This window comes from Loxodonta africana, chromosome 9 (genome assembly GCF_030014295.1).
Source record: "Loxodonta africana isolate mLoxAfr1 chromosome 9, mLoxAfr1.hap2, whole genome shotgun sequence".
In the NCBI taxonomy this organism is placed as follows: Eukaryota; Metazoa; Chordata; class Mammalia; order Proboscidea; family Elephantidae; genus Loxodonta; species Loxodonta africana.
The window spans coordinates 37,373,420-37,392,089 of record NC_087350.1 but is presented as its reverse complement, the minus strand read 5'-3'; the positions used below and the strand labels follow the sequence as shown (position 1 = coordinate 37,392,089).

At 37.8% G+C, this 18,670-nt stretch overlaps 1 long non-coding RNA gene across 1 annotated transcript in view; it reads right to left on the bottom strand.

Annotated features, from left to right (window-relative positions):
• Positions 1-699: 699 nt before the first annotated feature.
• LOC111749867 (uncharacterized) overlaps positions 700-18,670 on the bottom strand; it is a 54,009-nt gene continuing 36,038 nt past the window's right edge. Inside the window, exons 3-6 of the long non-coding RNA XR_002785060.2 lie at positions 8,340-8,419; positions 6,853-7,026; positions 5,863-5,961; positions 700-1,786 (exon numbers count right to left, since the gene is read on the bottom strand). This is a non-coding gene — a long non-coding RNA (uncharacterized LOC111749867). The remainder of the gene's footprint in view (positions 1,787-5,862; positions 5,962-6,852; positions 7,027-8,339; positions 8,420-18,670) is intronic.

Genomic DNA, 18,670 nt, shown 5'->3' with positions numbered 1-18,670 from the left:
TCTTTTTTTTTCCTTCTTCTTCTTTTTGCTGTTGTTAGTTGTTGTCAAGTTGATTCCAACTCATGAGGACCCCATGTGTGCAGAGTAGAACTGCTCCAGGGTTTTGAAGGCTGTGACCTTTCAGAAGCAGGTAGCCAGGCCTGACTTCCAGTGTTTCTCTGGGTGCGTTTGAACTGCCAAGATTTCAGCTAGTAGTTTAGTGCTAAATTATTTGTGCCATTCAAGGTCTCCTTTATAGTGCTCTATAATAACTCATTAATATCTTTCTTATTGTACTTCCCATATTTTACTGAAATTATATGTTCTGATAACTTTACCCTTACTCATTTTTATAATCCTAGATACTAGCATATTGCTTGATAAATCATTGTTGAAAAATGAGTGATTATTATTCAGAAAAACTAGAAATTAGACTTTTGAGCTGTGACATAGCAAGGATATGATCAAAGTTTCTACAAGGCCTAAACCATAAATTGTAAAGAACAAATTTTTTAAAACCTACTTTTTCTCTCTCTTGTTTCTCATTTTCTTCTTTTGCTTGGTAAAGGAGGTTTTTCTTTTCTTCCATAAACTCATCATTTTTCTTCATCAGAGCCTAAATACATTGGAAAACAATAAAGGGAAAAGTCCAGAAAAATTAATCTTTTACTACTTAAACTTTACTTTTTCATCTAATATACTTTTCTGATATAGAAAAAGGCACTTTTAAATTAATTATGGTCTCAAAAATTTAAAGTTGAACTTCTATGACAAATTTTTAAAATCATATCTGCATGCTGTATAATCTGAATAAATCTTTTTATTTTTTATTGTGCTTTAAGTGAAAGTTTACAATTCAAGTCAGTTTCTCATATAAAATCTTATGCACACATTGTTACGTGACCCTAGTTGCTCTCCCTATAATGTGACAGCACACTCCTTCTCTCTACCCTGTATTTCCCTTGTCCATTCAGCCAGTTCCTGTTCCCCTCTGCCTTCTCATCTTGCCTCCGGACAGGAGCTGCCCACATAGTCTCAGGTGTCTCTTGAGCTAAGAAGTACACTCCCCAGTGGTATCATTTTATGTCTTATAGTCCAGTCTAATTTTTGTCTGAAAAGTTGGCCTCGAGAATGGCTTTACTTTTGGGCTAACAGAGAGCCCAGGAGCCATGACCTCTGGAGTCCTTCCAACCTCAGTAAGACCACTAAGTCTGGTATTTTTACTGGAATCTGAGGTCTGCATCCCACTTTTCTCCTGCTCCATCAGGAATTCTCTATTGTGTTCCCTGTCAGGGCAGTCACTGGTAGTAACCAGGCACCATCTAGTTCTTTTGGTTTCAGGCTGATGGAGTCTCTGGTTTATGTGGCCCTTTCTTTCTCTTGGGCTCATATTTTCCTTGTGTCTTTGGTGTTCTTCAAAACTTGAATGAATCTTAACATATTGTTGTCATTGTTAGGTGCTGTCAAAAGTCAGTTCCGACTCACAGTAACCCTACGTACAACAGAACAAAACACTTCACGGTCCTGCACGTCCCTCAAAATCATTGTTATGCTAGAGCCCATTGTTGCAGCCACTGTGTCAGTCCATCTCATTGATGGTCTTCCTCTTTCTTGCCTACTGTCAACTTTACCAAGCATAATGTCCTTCTCCAGCAACTGATCCCTCCTGATAACGTGTCCAAACTATGTGAGACGTATCCTCGCCATCCTCGCTTCTACGGAGCATTCTGGCTATACTTCTTCCAAGACAGATTTGTTCATTCTTTTGACAGTCCATGGTATATTCAATATTCTTTGCCAGAGAATCCTAACATAAAAAAAATCAATTCAGTTGTACAATTTGATCAAATTAGGAAGTGGCCAAAATGAGCCATTTAATCACACCATAATCCAGAGGCTAGGTTCAAGGTTTAACTCAAATTTTCCTTTTATAGATCTATAAACTGACTCTATGTTAACATATTTTTTTATGTACTTCTTACCCATAGTCTCTGTGGTAGGCAGAATTACCACTCCTGCCGCCATCCTCCAAGGTTGTCTATTTCTTCATTCTTGGAACCTATGACTATGTTAGGTTACTTGGCAAAGAGGGATCAAGTTTGCAGATGGAATTACGGTTGCTAATCATCTCACGTTAAAATGGAGAGATTATCCTGAATTATCTGAGTGGGCCCAAATGTAATCACGACGGTCCTTCAAAGTGGAGGAGGGAAGAGAAAGGGGAGACTTAGAAAGGAGGTGAGAAGATAGAAGCAGGGTCAGAAAGATGCTACATTATTAGCTTTGATTTGAAAGAAGGAGGCCATGAGCCAAGGAATATGGGTAGTCTCTAAACCCACCAACAAACTTGTTGCCGTTGAGTCAATTCCAACACATAGCGACCCTATAGGACAGCATAGAACTGTCCCACACAGTTTCCAAGAAGAGCCTGGTGGATTTGAACTCCTGACCTTTTGGTTAGCAGCCATAGCTCTTAACCACTATGCAACCAGGGTTTTCAGGAAGCTAGAAAATACAAGGAAATGTATTTTCCCTGTTTTAGGCTGGGTTCTCTAGAGAAGCAAAATCAATAATGCGTGTATTTAGAGAGATTTATATTAAGGAAACAGCTCATGCGATTGTAGGGGTGAGAACGCCCTAAGTCCTTGGATCAGGATAGAGTCCTTTCCCAATTCACGGAGCTTCAGAATCTGGTGAACCCAAGATGAGCAGGTTGAAGAGCGGGGATCCTTCTCGCAGGTTGCCACAGTAGAGGAATTCCCAAGGACGGCAGACAAGCCAACAAGGTTTCTCCTGAGTCACTTAGCTGCAGGGGCTGGCGAACCCAAGATAGGCAGGTCAGGGAGCAGGACTCTTGCTCATAGGCAGTGAAGATCAGCGAATCCCAAGATGGACAGGTAAGCTGCTAGCTCAAGTCCTGAGAACCAGAGGTCAGACAAGAGACAGCTGCTGGATCCAGAACAAGCCAACAACCTTCGCAAGGTGAGCAGGAAGTAAGTAAATGGTGAAGGCAGAGGGATGAAGGCTGAGGGGGTGGTGAGCTGACACAGGCCCCACCCCCCACTGGTACCACACAGCAGATTCCATCATGGGGGTGATCATATATCAAATTTCAACAGGAAAGTGATCACAACATTATTAAAAAAAAAAAAAAAAAATTATACGACTGCTAAAACACTGAGAATCAGCAGCAGCAGAACCAGGAGACCAGCACAAGACGGTGCTAGAGCCAACCCATGGAGCCAGAGAGCTGAATGCCTGTGTGCAGGAGGCTTCCTGGCAGAGTGGGGTGCCTCCGTGCACGTATCAGTGAAACTACTGAGCTTTGAAACACTTGCCCCAGTAGGGCAGATGCTGGCGTGAAGCCCACGGAGCCAAGAGGCCAAGAAACCAGGAAGCAGAAGCCGAAGAGACAAGGAACACAAGACGCTGAGCTGCCTCAGTCTCAAAAGTTGTGTCCATGACCTCACGGGTTTCAAAGGGTGGAGCCATGGCCTCTGGTGTTTCTAACGGTAGAGTTACCACTCAGATGAACTAGGGGAATGGTGCGCCTAAAGCCGAGGGAGCAGAGTTGCTCTCCCAGTGGGCCTGAAGGCAGAGCTGAAGCCCAGAACAGAGGGGCCTCCACGCAGAAACTGGAAAGTGTGGCCAATACCTAGCAGCTGTAGGGCAGGGTTATTGTGTAAATTGTCTCAGAGAACAGAGGATTCTTTCCAAAGCCCTGAGGGCTAATGTAATGTGTTCTGCTGACTTGTTTGATGCCTGTTATGCCTTCTTTCCCTTCAGTTTCTACCATTTATAATAGAAATGCCTAGCTTGTGCCTGTTCTGCCATTGTACCAGTGGAAGCAGATAACCTGTATTCTAGATTTCACAGATGAAGAGGAATTTTTGGATTTTGGACTCAGAGTTAAGGCTTTTGCTATGATATGACAGGGTGAATATGTTTTGCATGTTACAAAGATATGACCTTGGAGGGGCCAAAGGGTGGAATGTCATGGATTGAATTGAGTCCCCCAAAAAACATGTGTCAACTTGGTTAGGCCATGATTACCAGTATTGTGCCGTTGTCCTCCATTTTGTGGTTGTAATTTTATGCTAAAGAGGATTAGGGTGGGATTGTAACACCACCCTTACTCAGGTCACCTCTCTGATCCAATGTAAAGGGAGTTTCCATGGAACGTGGCCTACTCCACCTTTTACCTCTCAAGAGATGAAAGGAAAGGGAAGCAAACACAGAGTTGGGGACCTCATACCACCAAGAAAGCAGCACCAGAAGCAAAGTGTGTCCTTTGGACCTGGGGTCCCTGCACCTGAGATGCTCCTTGACCATGGAAAGATTGAGGACTAGGACCTTCCTCTGAGCCGACAGAGAGAGAAAGTCTTCCCCTGGAGCCGACACACTGAATTTGTAACCTACTAGGCTGAATTGTAACCTATTAGGCTATGAGAAAATACATTTCCCTTTGTTAAAGCCATCCACTTGTGGTATTTCTTTATGGCAGCACTAGATGACTAAGACACTCCCCTAGAGTCTGTCTAAGGAAGGCAGTTCTGTCAACATCTTAAGTTTAGCCCAGTGAAACTTGTGTTGGATTTCAGATTTTCAGAACTGTAAGATAATAAATTTGTGTTGTTTAAGCTTCTAAATTTGTGGAAATTTGTTACAGCAGCCATGGGAAACTAATACAGTCTTCATTCCACAAACTGAAGTTTGAAAGGCAAATTAAGAGGACAAAAAAATTACCCTTTAGTCCAGTGCATTTTTGATTTTGTAATTGCATGAGAGGTATTTTCAATTAAAGTTAAAATAAAGGAGTAATCACTTCTCACATCAGCTGAGATAAGGCTATCCAGAACTAATCAAGCAGACTCCCCTAGGCATAGCCTCCTCATTCTCCCCTCACATTTCTTTCTCTCTACTGCATCTTCCAGCATAGTGTTATCTCAGAGTGTGAAGACAATTTGAAACTGACTCGGGGTTGTGAAAGCCCTTTGTATCCTTTTCCAGTAGACTGGATATCAATGTTGACACTTGAAGAGACACATAATTTTATAAGTTATCTACAACTCCCTGTTTCATACTGTTTTACATAAATGCATGACTAAAAGAGAAATTTTCTACAAACAAGAAAAAAAAGAGTTATAATGACTGCATGGTGCTCATATTTAACATAATTCTTTAGCTTTAAGATGAGACTCTTGAAAGTTTAGAGATAATCAGCTTTTATTCATTGCCTATAGCAGGAAACCCTGGTGGTGTAGTGGTTGAGAGCTATGGCTGCTAACCAAAAGGACTGGCAGTTTGAATCCACCAGACACTCCCTAGAAACCCTGTGGGGGAGCTCTACTTTGTCCTATAAGGTCGCTGAGTCAGAATAGACTCAACGGCAATGGGTTTGGTTTGGTTTAATGTATAGCGGATTCTTCATCAAATGTGTTAAAATATAATTTTTTTCAAGGTTGCTGCGAGTAGTTTTGAATCATTTTCCCTTCCACCAACTGAGAATGAAAATACCATAAGGAAGAAGAGAAGAAATATGCAGAAAATACAGTAGTAATCAAGTTTAATATTTAAAGGACTCTTCTTTTTTTCCACAACTGGTTATTATTGTCTCTGTGGATTTATTTAAGTGTCCCTGGATGCCCAAAGAGTTGAACTTTTGGTTACTAACCAAGAGGTTGGTGGTTCAAGTCTACCTGGAGGTGCTTCTGAAGAAAGGCCTGGGGATCTATTTCTGAAAGATCCCTGGAATGCAGTTCTACTATGACACACATGAGGTCACCATGAATCGCAATCGACTCAATGTCAACTGGTTTTAGACCTATTTAGCCTTTCATTTAACATTACTTTTCCAGGAGACAATTTACATTTTGACCTTACCTTCATTGTACCTTGCCAGTGTCTGTTCTTCTGTACTACTTGGTCATGATATGCTCCAAATATTCTCTTTAGCATGTTTAGTTTCCTTTCATGATCATTCTATAGAGCAAGGAGAAGGGTTTAGAGCATCTTTAAAATGGCATTAGTTGGTTGGTTACTTTTTTTTTTTATGTACATTCTATACGATGAAACCTCAACAAATCCCTTATTGTAGAGAAAGACAGTATCTGTCACTGCCACCCGTTTCTTGTTGTGCTATTCCTATGAACAAGAAGAGCAGGTGGTAACTCTGGACCTCCTGTCTCCCATGACCTTGAACAGAATGAGAAGGCACTTTCCAGTGTGTTATGTGGACAGTTTTTGATTTAATAAATGCACTCACGTATCAGTCTTGAAAAGGTTACCTTTTGGCTTCCAAAGTCTAATTTGAGTAGCTTAAAACACTGAGCTCCAACAGAAGGTAACCTTAAACACAAGCCCCCATCAGGGTCTGTACACAGGCGTTTTTGTTTTGATGATCTCTCTTGCTCTTTCAAAGCCTATGGGGATTTTGCAAATCATACTTTATGTAGTATTTCTTCTTAACTCTCTTTAAGTGAGGAGAATGATAAATTTGGTGATAGAGATGGCTTGTATTTGGGGAGATTGGGAAAGGATCAAGGTCTTAAAGAAATAGCAGAAAGTTCTTTTGTGGAGGCACGTCTCTCACTGACTTCCGCATCACAAGCACGGCTGATTTTCACATTTTTCAAATCACAATATGTGATTTTCAGAGTATTTCTGTCAACTCTTTTTAGGCTCACTTAAAAACATCAGAAAGGAACTAGAAATGCGTTTTATCCCATTATATTTTAATAGATGGCAGAACTACAAAATTTGTTAAGGATTCATAGGTTAACTGCAGCCTCTAAGCAATGGGTGCAGAGTAAAAGAATCAAAACTCATGTTTCTAGACTTAGTTGAGAGAATGACTAAAATATATCGACTCACTGGTACTTATTGGGAAAGTTGTATACACTGAAGATTTCAGAATTTAAATATGAATTAATGTGTATGCTGGTCTGTCCCCAGTAGAATGTAATTTCCATGAAGGCAAGGATTTTGTCTGCTTGGTTCAACGCAGTATTCTCAGCACGGAGCATGTTGTCTGGCCCAGAGATTGTACTTAAAAAAAGAAAAAAAATAGCTGAATAGGTGAATAAATTAAAGAGTCTGACACAAAGAGAAATGCATAAAGGACTATGAAAAAATTAAACTGCACTTAAACTTAACGTAGACATTATCTGAACCCTGTAAGTTGATGAAATGGTACTCTAGTCTTGGCACCTTCGATGCAGCTCTATGCCCACCTGAATCATTTTCCTTACTGAGCGCAAGGACAGGAAACCTTTCAAATGCATATCTTGTCTTCCGTACCTTCAGCTTTTATCAAGCCTATGCATGTGGGGACGTTGGTGGTTCAGTTGTAGAATTCTCACCTTCCATGAGGGAGACCTAGCTTGATTCCTAACTAATGCACCTTGCTGCACTCACCGCCTGTCTGTCAGCGAAAGTTTACATGTTGCTATAATGCCGAACAGGTTTCAGGGGAGCTTCCAGACTAAGACAGACTAGGAAGAAAGGCCTGGAGATCTACTTCTGAAAATCAGCCAGCGAAAACCCTATGGATCACCATGGTCTGATCTGCAATTGATCATGAGGATGGTGTGGGGCCAGGAAGTATTTTGTCCCATTGTACATGGGATTGCCATGAGTTGGGTGCTACTGCACAACAGCTAACAAAAACATTTATGTGGGGCAGGTGTAAAAATGTGAGAAGTAGAGTTGTGTTTGTGTGTGTGTGTGTGTGTCTGTTTATCTAGATGCCTTTCCACCTGTAGACCCACAAGCTGTTAATGCTTTTGGAGGTATGCCTAACAAAGAGCCCCAGTGGTACAGTGGTTAAGTGTTTGCTTACTGAAAGGTTGTCAGTTTGAACCCACCCGCCATCTGCTCTGCAGGAGAAAGATGTGGCAGCCTGTTTCTGTACAATTACAGTCTTGGAAAGTCCTACTCTGTCCTACAGGATCACTGAGTCAGAATCCACTCGACGGCAAGGGGTTTGGTTTTTTAGTTTATCTACACTGTTGGTCAGTAGGGGGAGCTAGCACCTGCCACTACAGCATGATGGGAGTCCTAGTGGCACAGTGGTTAAGAGCTCTGCTACTAACTAAAAGGTGGGTTGCTGGATATGTAATTCAGTGGTGGTAGGTTTTACCAAAATGAAAACTATAGATTATAATTTTTTAACATGTCAATAGGTCGATCAGATCAATGAAGACCTAGTTAAGACTAACAGGCTCATTACAGTGTGTGTTATTTTATTTTTTTAACAGAAAGTTGGCTACAATGCTAAATAATCAATTGAGTCCATGGTAAGTTACTAGCACTTATGTACGATAGCAATGCTGTAGTAGAAAATGTTTATCATCATTCACCTTCTCTTCTTTCTCATAAATTCCATTTCCTTGGTAATTTGTTTGTGTTGATGTTGCATTTGATGTACATCCTTTGTCATCTGTAAAAATTAAAAAAAAAAAAATTGAAAATTTCAAAATTAGAAGAAAATGCCATATAACCATATAAACCAATTTTTTAAAATGTAACACAATGTTTTCATGCTTCCTCTCGTACTTTTTATCATTTACTTGTATTAAACATTTCTTATACAAAAAAATTAAATAAATAAATAAATAAAATTTTTTATATACATTTATTGAATACTCGAAAATCACTTTTGCAATAGGTTTTATTGATCTAATTTCACAGGTGAGAGAATCACTACTTAGAGAAGACAGGACATGTCTTAAGGATCACAGTACTAAAAAGTGGTCAATTTGGCATTTGAACCTTGGTCTTTTGACCAATTCCGTGTGATTATCTCTTCTCCTGCGTTACTCCTGCTATCAACTATGCACCCAGCTTCCCTGGAACTCGTTAAGGGTGTAGGATCATTCTCTCTTCGAGATAAATTTCCTATTCCTCATTCGCTTACCTGCATTTGAGAATAAAGTCTTGCTGAAGTTCATAGCAATCACCATATGCTAAAGGCCCTGATGTCATTCTAAGAATCTGTTATTATCTGCATGTTAGAAAGTCCAAGAAGAGCCCGATGCTCTGTTCTGATCTGGTCAGACCTGCCTTACAGCAGAATGTTCTGGGAAACTGATGGGATCAGTGCTTTTGTCACCTCTGAAATATTGGGGAAACCCATAAGGCTAAGAGGCCGGTTCATTAAGAAGCTGACTACGGAATAATAAAATCTGGCTGTGTATGTCCACAGTGGCTTTGTTAATGATATTGGTTCTGCATTTACTACAACGACTACTTAACACAATTAAAGTGCTTCGTTGTTGCATTTTGAGGTATATGGGGAAGACTGAAATCCAAATCTTTTATTAATCAAGGTTGTCATCAGTCTGTGTTATTCAAAAGCTAAAGTGGGTTTTATACGTCAATACTTCGTTATCTAAATGGTAAGTGAGTTACTGAAAAATTTCACTGGATTCATGGAAACTGCGCACAAAATACATTTTAGTTAGAAACATGAAAGAGAAGCAGAAGCCCTATTTAAGTAGTCGTTACTCATAAGTTTGTGTGTGTGTGTGTTTGCATTTCTGTAATTGTTCAAGACTCATTATTTCTTAATAAACTTATCTGAAAAGATACTATTATCTATATAGGCAACTCTGAAAATCTGATTCTGCTTATTATAGGTGGGATCTCAATCTTATTTTAGCATGTAATCTCCAAATAAATGCCGTTTTAGTTTTATTCAATAATTCTTGTTTAACCTGACCTATTACAAAACAGGTACAACTGACCAGTTCCTCAAGGAGAGTTAAATATTGACACATTAATTAAATTTTTTGTTTAAAACTGCAAAACTCTCTTCATCTCTCCCAGCCCCCACGATTGGAGTGTCGCCTCTCCTTTGACATAATTCTGATGTGATATAACACAGAGGGTGCAGGAATGTGAGAGGGGAATTGGAAGAATGAGATCTAATCTAACACATTCTGCCAATACACGCCTGTCTGTAATGCCCCGAGATCCTTGGTAAAGTTTGTATTTAGATTAGATAATTACTAAAATCCCTAAGATCCCACAGAGGCAGTATGATGTACTGTTAAGAGCACAGAGCCCAGAGTCAGGCCCATCACTTACTAGCTCCATCACTGACTAGTTGTGTGACCTTAGGCAGGTTGCTTAAAGCCTCAGTTTCCTAGTCTATAAAATGGGAATAAAAATAGCATGGACTAAAGTTTAAATAATATTTTAATATGAATTTGTGGGCTACATTTGTGAACAAAATAGACAAAGTTTCCTTCCTTGAGTGTTTTCACTTATATGTTGTTGCTACAATGAATGCTGAATAAATATCTGAGCTGTTCAGACTTTTACAAAGTTCTAAACATTTGAGTTAAATTAGGTCATAACAGCAGATGCAAATATAATGGTTATTTTGTGTTAGGCCAAGATCACAAATGAAATGCTTAGTTAATGCTAGTTACTACCATACTCTCTATGTTATAAAAGACCAACAATTATGACTCATGATCTACAAGGATTTTCATCAATTATAAGATGCCTACCAATTTCAGAAAAGTTGAAATGGCAAAGAAAAAAGGACACTTTAGCACTGAAAAAATACAGTATTACTACTTTTATTATGAAAGATTTTATATAATATATATAAAACCAACAAGGCATAAATATAGATATAAATACAATGTAGCACACAGCTAAGAATTTGTTGATATCTACAATTAGAGTCCCTCAAAACAAAATAATTAAAGATATCAGATTTGTTTTACTTGAGTTTCATGACATACAATGGATGAAAACATTAAATCAGAAAAAAAAAATGTTTGCATTCTACTTCAGTCTAGTAGAATTCTAGGAATCATTCAAATTTTCTTTTTTTTCCAAGTCACCCCAAATGTCTATAACCTGTAACCATGAGATTTTGCTGATTTATGAATTTAAATGACTTTAAATCACTCAGGCTTCAAACTTTGACTATTTAATTAACTCAGTCAACTTCCCTGACATGTTCCTGTTAATATTTGTTCTCAGTTTTTTCTTCCCAAACTAGATGCGACTTATACCTATTCTGGAAAATTCTAGAAGATGATATAGCAACGTTCTTGAATTTTGGTATTGTAAATGCCTTTGGCCATCACTGTTGCAATACTCCATGTTTTACTACATATGTACAATGACAAGATAATCCAACTGGACTTTTGATGCTGCTATTGCTTTTCAAGTGAATCCCCACATTAACCACCAAAACATGTATTTATGACTGTTTGCAACCTGCACCAAGTATTTGGCTACACTGCATACAGTGAGGCAACAAAGACTCCACTGGCTTGGTCCACAGCTATCCTGGAGAAAAACGTATGAATTTGCAGCTGAAACTAGGACTTTCTTCTACAGACTTGACTAAATCAGTAACATCTCAGTGCAAGTAGCTCAGTGATGAAGATCTTAATGAAATGGAAAAGTAAAGAATCATTAAATAATATCATTAAGAATTCGTAATGGAAAATACCTGAACAATCCTAGCCCTAGTCATTATTCAATTATTCTCAGATGTATTCTTGCCTATCAGTTTTGAAATAATAATAAAAAAAAAAAATTCAAGATAGATAACACTAATTTAGAATATATTCAAAATCAATAGAATAATGAGAAATACCTTTACTTTTACAGGAGGGATGTACTAGGTTGAAAAAAATGTGCCATCTTTCATTGAAGTATCACTGAACTGGTATTTTAGGCAGTTTCATAAGTCTAGAACATCTCTCTCAAAGGAACACTACAATGTGTCTTTGTTATTGAGCTTGTTTTTATATATTTACAAAAAGATCATATTCTTGTTTATATTATTTACATGGGTTTCTGAGATGAAATTTATAATATTGCTCTGATCGACGTTACTTAACTCAATAGGTAAATATTAAAGAATTGCCTATATTCCTAAAATATCTGTCTACATTTATGCACATTTGTTTCTATACACCATCACTTGTCTGTCAGCTTGTCGTGTGGTGGCTTGCGTGTTTCTATACAAATCAGCAGAAAACAAAACAAAATGCATTTACTGGACCTACTTCATTTACAGAAAATGGATTTGCCTTGGTGATGTAAGATAGAGCTAAACCATATGGAATATAAGCCTGCTTTGTTTTGTTTTGTTTTTTTTTTTTTGTGGGAAAGATCTTCAGCTCAGCAGATCTTTGGCTATCTTCGTTAGTTACTCCCATATTGTTTTGACTGACCACTGATGACATAAAGTTAAATTAAAATACACACAGTGAAAGACTTATATTTCTTGTGATTATTGAGAAGCACGTGTGAAGAGAAATTTATGTATATAGAAAAGTTATATAAATATAACTTTTTAAACATTCACAAATCATGAAAACTTTCTATTTTAACATTGCTTTTTTCTTGTTCAGGAAAAAGAACTACTCAAAAAGTACTTGCATTTGATTAATATTAATAAATCATCCACTGATTATATAGTTACATACATGATTATGCTTATGATCGTGGGGCCCTGGTGGTGCAGTGGTTGAGAACTCAGGCTGCTAATCTAACCAAAAGGTCAGCAGTTTGAATCCACCAGCCACTTCTTGAAAACCCTGTGAGGCAGTTACTCTGTCCTATAGGGTTACTATAAGTTGGAATTGACCCAATGGCAGTGGGTATGCTTGTGATTACATTGAAGCGTCATTCTAAATGCTAGTATTAGAATCCTTCTAACAAGTCAACATTGTCTCTACTTACTACTTGATTTATGTACATATGAACTGAAACTTCAAATATTTATCAATGTAGAATTCATGTAATCTAAGATTTACATTTTATAGGCCAGTAAACTGAGGCCCAGAGAGGTTAAATGATTTGCTTGAGATTCCAAAGCTAGCTGGTAACACTGGAACAAATTTCTGTTTTTCTGACCTTGTTGGGTAATATTATTTCTACTAAATTAGTGTTTAAAAAAATTTTTTTTTTAATGTCATTGAAACAGGCAAACTTTGTTGTTGTTGTTAGGTGCTGTCCAATCAATTTCAACTCACAGGGACCCTGTGCATGACAGACGGAAACAATGCCCGGTACTGTGTCATCTTCACAATCATTGCTATGTTTGAGTCCCTTGTTGCAGCCACTGCGTCAATCCATCTAGTTGAGGGTCTTCATCTTCTTCGTTGACCCTCTATCTTACCAAACATGATTTACTTCTCCAGGGACGGTCCCTACTGATAACATGCCCAAAGTATGGGAGACAATATCTCGCTCTCCTCACTTCCAAGGAGCACTCTGGTCATATCTTTTCTAAGACAGATTTGTTCATTCTGGCAGTCCATGTTATACTCAATATTCTTTGCCAACACCATAATTCAAAGGCATCAATTATTTGGTCTTCCTTACTCATTGTCCAGCTTTCCCATGCATATGAGGCAATTGAAGATATCGTGGCTTGGGTCAGGTGCACCTTAGTCCTCAAATTGACATCTTTGGTTTTCGACCCTTTAAAGAGGTCTTTTGCAGCAGATTTGGCCAGTGAAATACTTGTTTGATTTCTTGCCTGCTACTTTTATGGGCGTTGATGGTGGATCCAAGTAAAATGAAATTCTTCACTAAAGGCTAACTTTAGGGAATCATCTGTCTTTTTCTCCTACATAGAAAAGTTTATATGCTACCAGCATTTAGATGTAACATATATTTGTTTTTATTTTACATATTTTTTGTTGGTAAATAGAATTATAATTGATATTTGAATTCTTACCTTGTATCCAACCACATTGCTAAATGCATTTATAAATGTTGATACTTTATTTGTAGACTTTTTGGAGGGAGTGATTTCAACATACTCTATCATGTTATCTGCATATATCATTTTATCTCTTACCTTCCAATTTATAAGCCTTTAATTTCTTTATTTTGGATTTTGGTTAAAATCTTGAATAATATTGGTGATTGTGAATATCCCGGCCTCATTTCTTATCTCAGGAGGAAACGTTCCGTTTTTTACCACTGTGTTTAGTTGCCATAGGGTTTCAGTATATAAACTTTATCACATCAAGGAAATTCTCCTCAAGTTTTAGTTAGATAAGAGATTTTTGTGTCATAAATGTTGAATTTTATAAGATGATATTTGAATCCAATGAAACAAGCTATATTTTCTCTTCTATTTCATTAATTTGGTAAATTACATTATTTTGTTATATATTTAACTGCATTAGATTTGATTCCTAGATGATATCATCCTTCTTATATTGTTCTGTATGTACATATAGAATCATTTTTATTTCGCTGTATAGAAACTCCCAGATTATGAACGAGTTCCTTTCCTAAATCTATCTTTAAGTTGAATTTACACATAAATCCCAAAAGTTAGGTATGGTTTGTATCTAATGTCAGTTAGTCAAATGTTTGCCTTAGTATAATAGAGTACCTTTCTGTGTATAAAAAACATTAAAAAAAAAACTTCCAGATACACCAGAACACTGTTAACATAACAATACAGTAATAATAATAACTTTTTGATGTGTATGGCAAAATAATGCCTGCTTGTTATTACGAACCATTGTATGTACCTTCAATTTTTAATATAGTAGGATTTATGGGGGTTGATTCATAACTACAGGTTGTATGAGGGTTGGACTTTCTTAACCCGGGAACTGCCTGTATTCTATTTGCCAATGTTTTCGTTAGGATTTTTGCATCTTTGATTAGGAAAGAGATTTTTGTTTAAAAGAACTTCTGAGAATGGAAACAAAGTTAAAAATAATAACAGAGGTTTATGATTCTATCATAAACCCATTGCCATCGAGTCGATTCCAACTCTATAGAACAGAGTAGAACTACCCCATAGGGTTTCCAAGCTGCAACTGGTGGATTCGAACTGCTGACCTTTTGGTTAGCACCCTGAGCTCTTAACCACTGTGCCACCAGGGCTCCAGATTATTTGATCATGCAATTTGCAAATTCGACAATACACAGCATGAGACTGGGTATTGCACCAAAGATGAGGCAGTATAGGGTATTTATAGCCCAAGGAACAAAGAAAGCCAGGGAAGTCCAAACTGTTTCGATAAGTCTTTTATCATTGTCTCTTAAAATTTTTTCTTCCTCAGAATTGTGTTTGGCTAAGAAGACAAATGATGCTAGTCTGAGGGTAAATGCCTGCCAAGCAAGCTCTCAGATAACTGGGCATTTGCTTGTCTGGAATTCAGGAGTAGGAACTACTAATTATACATAAATCTACAGAAACAGGCTAATTACTATTTCTAAGAGTCAGGTTACTTATTACCTTAAATGTTTGCCCTGTGAAACTATGCAGCAGCCATGCTCTCCTGGTTGGGCATAAGTGACTCCATCTTGTTTTTAGCTTTCACAGCCACACTCTATATTCCTTTTATGTAATCTTTTGTCAGGTTTTGATATCAAAGTTATATTGGTCTCTTAAATGAATTAGGCTGTGTTCTTTTTTTAATTGATGGAAGAGTTTTTTCTTTTGTAAATAATGCTGCAATAAGCAGGAATATACACGTATTTTTTCATTCTTTTTCACTATTTTCTATGATACAATCTAAAGGTTGAAAAGTGTAACAAAATAGTGCTTAAATAAATAGGCTCTGAAGTGCTAAAAACCTGAGTTCTTTCCTTAGTTCTACAACATTTAATCCGTTTCATCTTGAGCAAATAATTACCCCTCTCAGGGCAAAGTTTCCTCATTTGTAAAGTGGTAGAAATGATACCCACTGCCTAGTGTTGTTGTGAAGATTAAATGGGTTCAAAAAGTCTGCTTAAGTCACTAAGTACTTATTAAGCCATTCAGTAGCTGTTTACAGTAGCAATTATTGTTGTCCTCATCATTAGCAATGCTACATCAAAGGATATGAACTTTTTAGAAAAGAGATTATATTTTGTTGGCTTAATATGTCAATGGGACACATTTTTGTATCAAATACATTCTTATTCTTACCACTTTTACTAAAAAAAAAAAAATTTAGGTTATATAAATTCTTATTATCTTTAGATTTTATTCGTATTGTACAAAAAGCTATTTTTTGAGTGCTTGATGTTATGATAAGACAATTGAAACACTCTTGATGGTGCTGAAGTTAGTAGGAAGACTAGGCTATTTGTATGTTACTTGTCTTGGTTTGGAGTGTGGTTTTATCAAACTGGTTCTACAAGTTAAGAAAAGCATTTGCATGTTGTGTAATAACAACGTTGTTTCACAGCTGAATTCTTTTCTTTCTAAGCCATCTGAAAAAAATCCTGCTCTCTGTTGATGCCAGACCTGTTCATCCACGGCACTCCCAGCTCTTCAACTTCAAAAGAGACAAGTAAACTCAGGTGAAAAATATTCATGGGTGTGTATCTGGAAGTCATCAAGGTCTGATCTCTAACCAACCCTAAATCAGAGATGTGGTAACACATCTCACACAGTAAGGAAGATAAAAATTGCCCTCTAATTTCCTCATTATGGCCCAGGATTTTAAAGTCTCAGATGAAAGTTGCTCCCATCCACAGAAGAGGGGCAGACTGGAGCAGCTCTACCAGAATAAAAAAAAAAATAGCACAGAAAAAAAAAAACAAAAAACGCTGCTGAACAAAATGAAGACAGCTATAATCTATTGGATTATTTCAAAAATCCTTGAAGCTGCATTTAGTTAGTAGGTGGCATAGATTATGTTGACCTCACTCTGCTTTGTTGGAAACCTCTGAAATTTTCAGATCTCTATCATCCAGCTAGAAATATAAAAGGTTTGAGAGTCATAACTCAAACCAAGCAAAGTTTCTGTGCTTACCGAACTTCCATGTTTTACACTGAGGTTGTTAGATATTTTGGGATTGTAAAATACACTAGCTGTTACATATTGCCAATAAAGCCCTTAATAATGTAACTTGCCTCTATGTTTTTACTCAAGAGGTAGTCCATCTTGAAAAGTAAAGAGCCTAAATATTTAGTGGTACAAATTGCTAATAACAACATTTGAAGAGATTTTTATTTTGGAAGGCCAGGAAGGATGGAAGGGTTATGATATGCCTCAGGCCCAGATACATTCTTATTCCTAATTCTAGTTTCAACCTGGTAGTAACCAGGTTAATTGACAGTACCTGAGTATTGAGAACACCCCCAGGAAACTCACCTAAAGCCAATAATGTAGTCCTCAGTGGGGCACACTTAGAAATCAAACTTTAAGTAGATGACTGAACTATACAAAAGCCTTTTTGCTGTCTTCCCCAAGCTCTCTTCTCAGGGCCACACAGCTCCCCAGGGCATATTCTGCTTTTGCCATGAACTACAAGGACCAAGCTCATATTCCTCTTGCCCCAAGGACCTGCCATTGTAAATGACAGACACATTACAATGAAGGTAACAGAGATGCTAGCCCTGACATCAGTAATTAAGCTGCTGAACAAATGCCAACAGAGTCCAATTTTCAAATTCTTTGTTACATAAGAAAATTATACCTCAAATATTAAGCTCCTACTAGACACATTTTCTGTTAGCAATAACTGGAAACATTCCTCACTGGCATGTATGTCTTGACCCAGGTCTAGTATTCTGAGAATTTTCATTAAGTGAATGACCATATTGAGCTATCATTGTTTGGTGTTTTCCTATTGGCTCAGTATAGCACAGTGGTTAACTGTATTTTCTAGAAGATTAAAATACTTTATTAAAATCAGAACAACCTAGATAAAGCTGGTCACTCTTTGGCCCATTTCAGCATTTTATTATTAAAAAAAAGAAAGAAAGAAAAGAAAAACTCCTCTTTTGTATTGAAATAGGAATAATGAGAGGAAGAGAACTAGAGAGAATAAGACTGAGAGCAATCTTTAATCTTTACTGAAATCTCTCCAAAAGAAGGCTTCCATTCGTAACGCATAACCCAAAATTTTTGTGTGTGTGTGAGTTTCAAGTGAAAGTTTACAAATCAAGTCAGTGTCTCATACAAAAATTTATACCCACCTTGCTATGTACTCCTAACTGCTCTCCCCGTAATGAGACAGCACATTCCTCCTCTCCACCCTGTCTTCCCCATGTCCATTCAATCAGCTCCTGTCCCTGTCTACCTTCTCATCTCACCTCCAAACAGGAGCTGCCCACACAGTCTCATGTTGTCTACCTGAGCCAAGAAGCTCACTCCTCGCCAGCATCATTTTCTGTCTTATAGTCCAGTCCAATCCCTGTCTGAAGAGTTGGCTTCGGGAATGGTTCCAGTCTTGGGCTAACAGAAGGTCTGGGGACCACGACCTCTGGGATCCCTCTGGTCTTAGTCAGACCATTAAGTCTGGAATTTTTACAAGAATTTGAGATCTGCATCCCGCTGCTCTTCTGCTCCATCAGGAATTCTCTGTTGTGTTCCCTGTTAGGGCAGTCATCGCTGGTAGCCTGGCACCATCTAGTTCTTCCGGTCTCATGCTGATGTGCTGATGTAGTCTCTGGTTTATGTGGCCCTTTCTGTATCTTAGGCTCATATTTACCTTGTGTCTTTGGTGTTCTTCATTCTCCTTTGCTCCAGGTGGTTTAAGACCAATTGATGGATCTTAGATGGCTGCTTGCTAGCATTTAAGACCCCAGACAACACTCACCAAAGTGGCATAACCTGACATTTTAAAAATCCTTACCTACCCATTAATCTCCCCAAAGACCCACTCATCACACTATGACAGTCAAGTCCCAACAATTTCATTCATTTTTTTAGAAACTTCCCATATCTCTTTCTTCAACCCA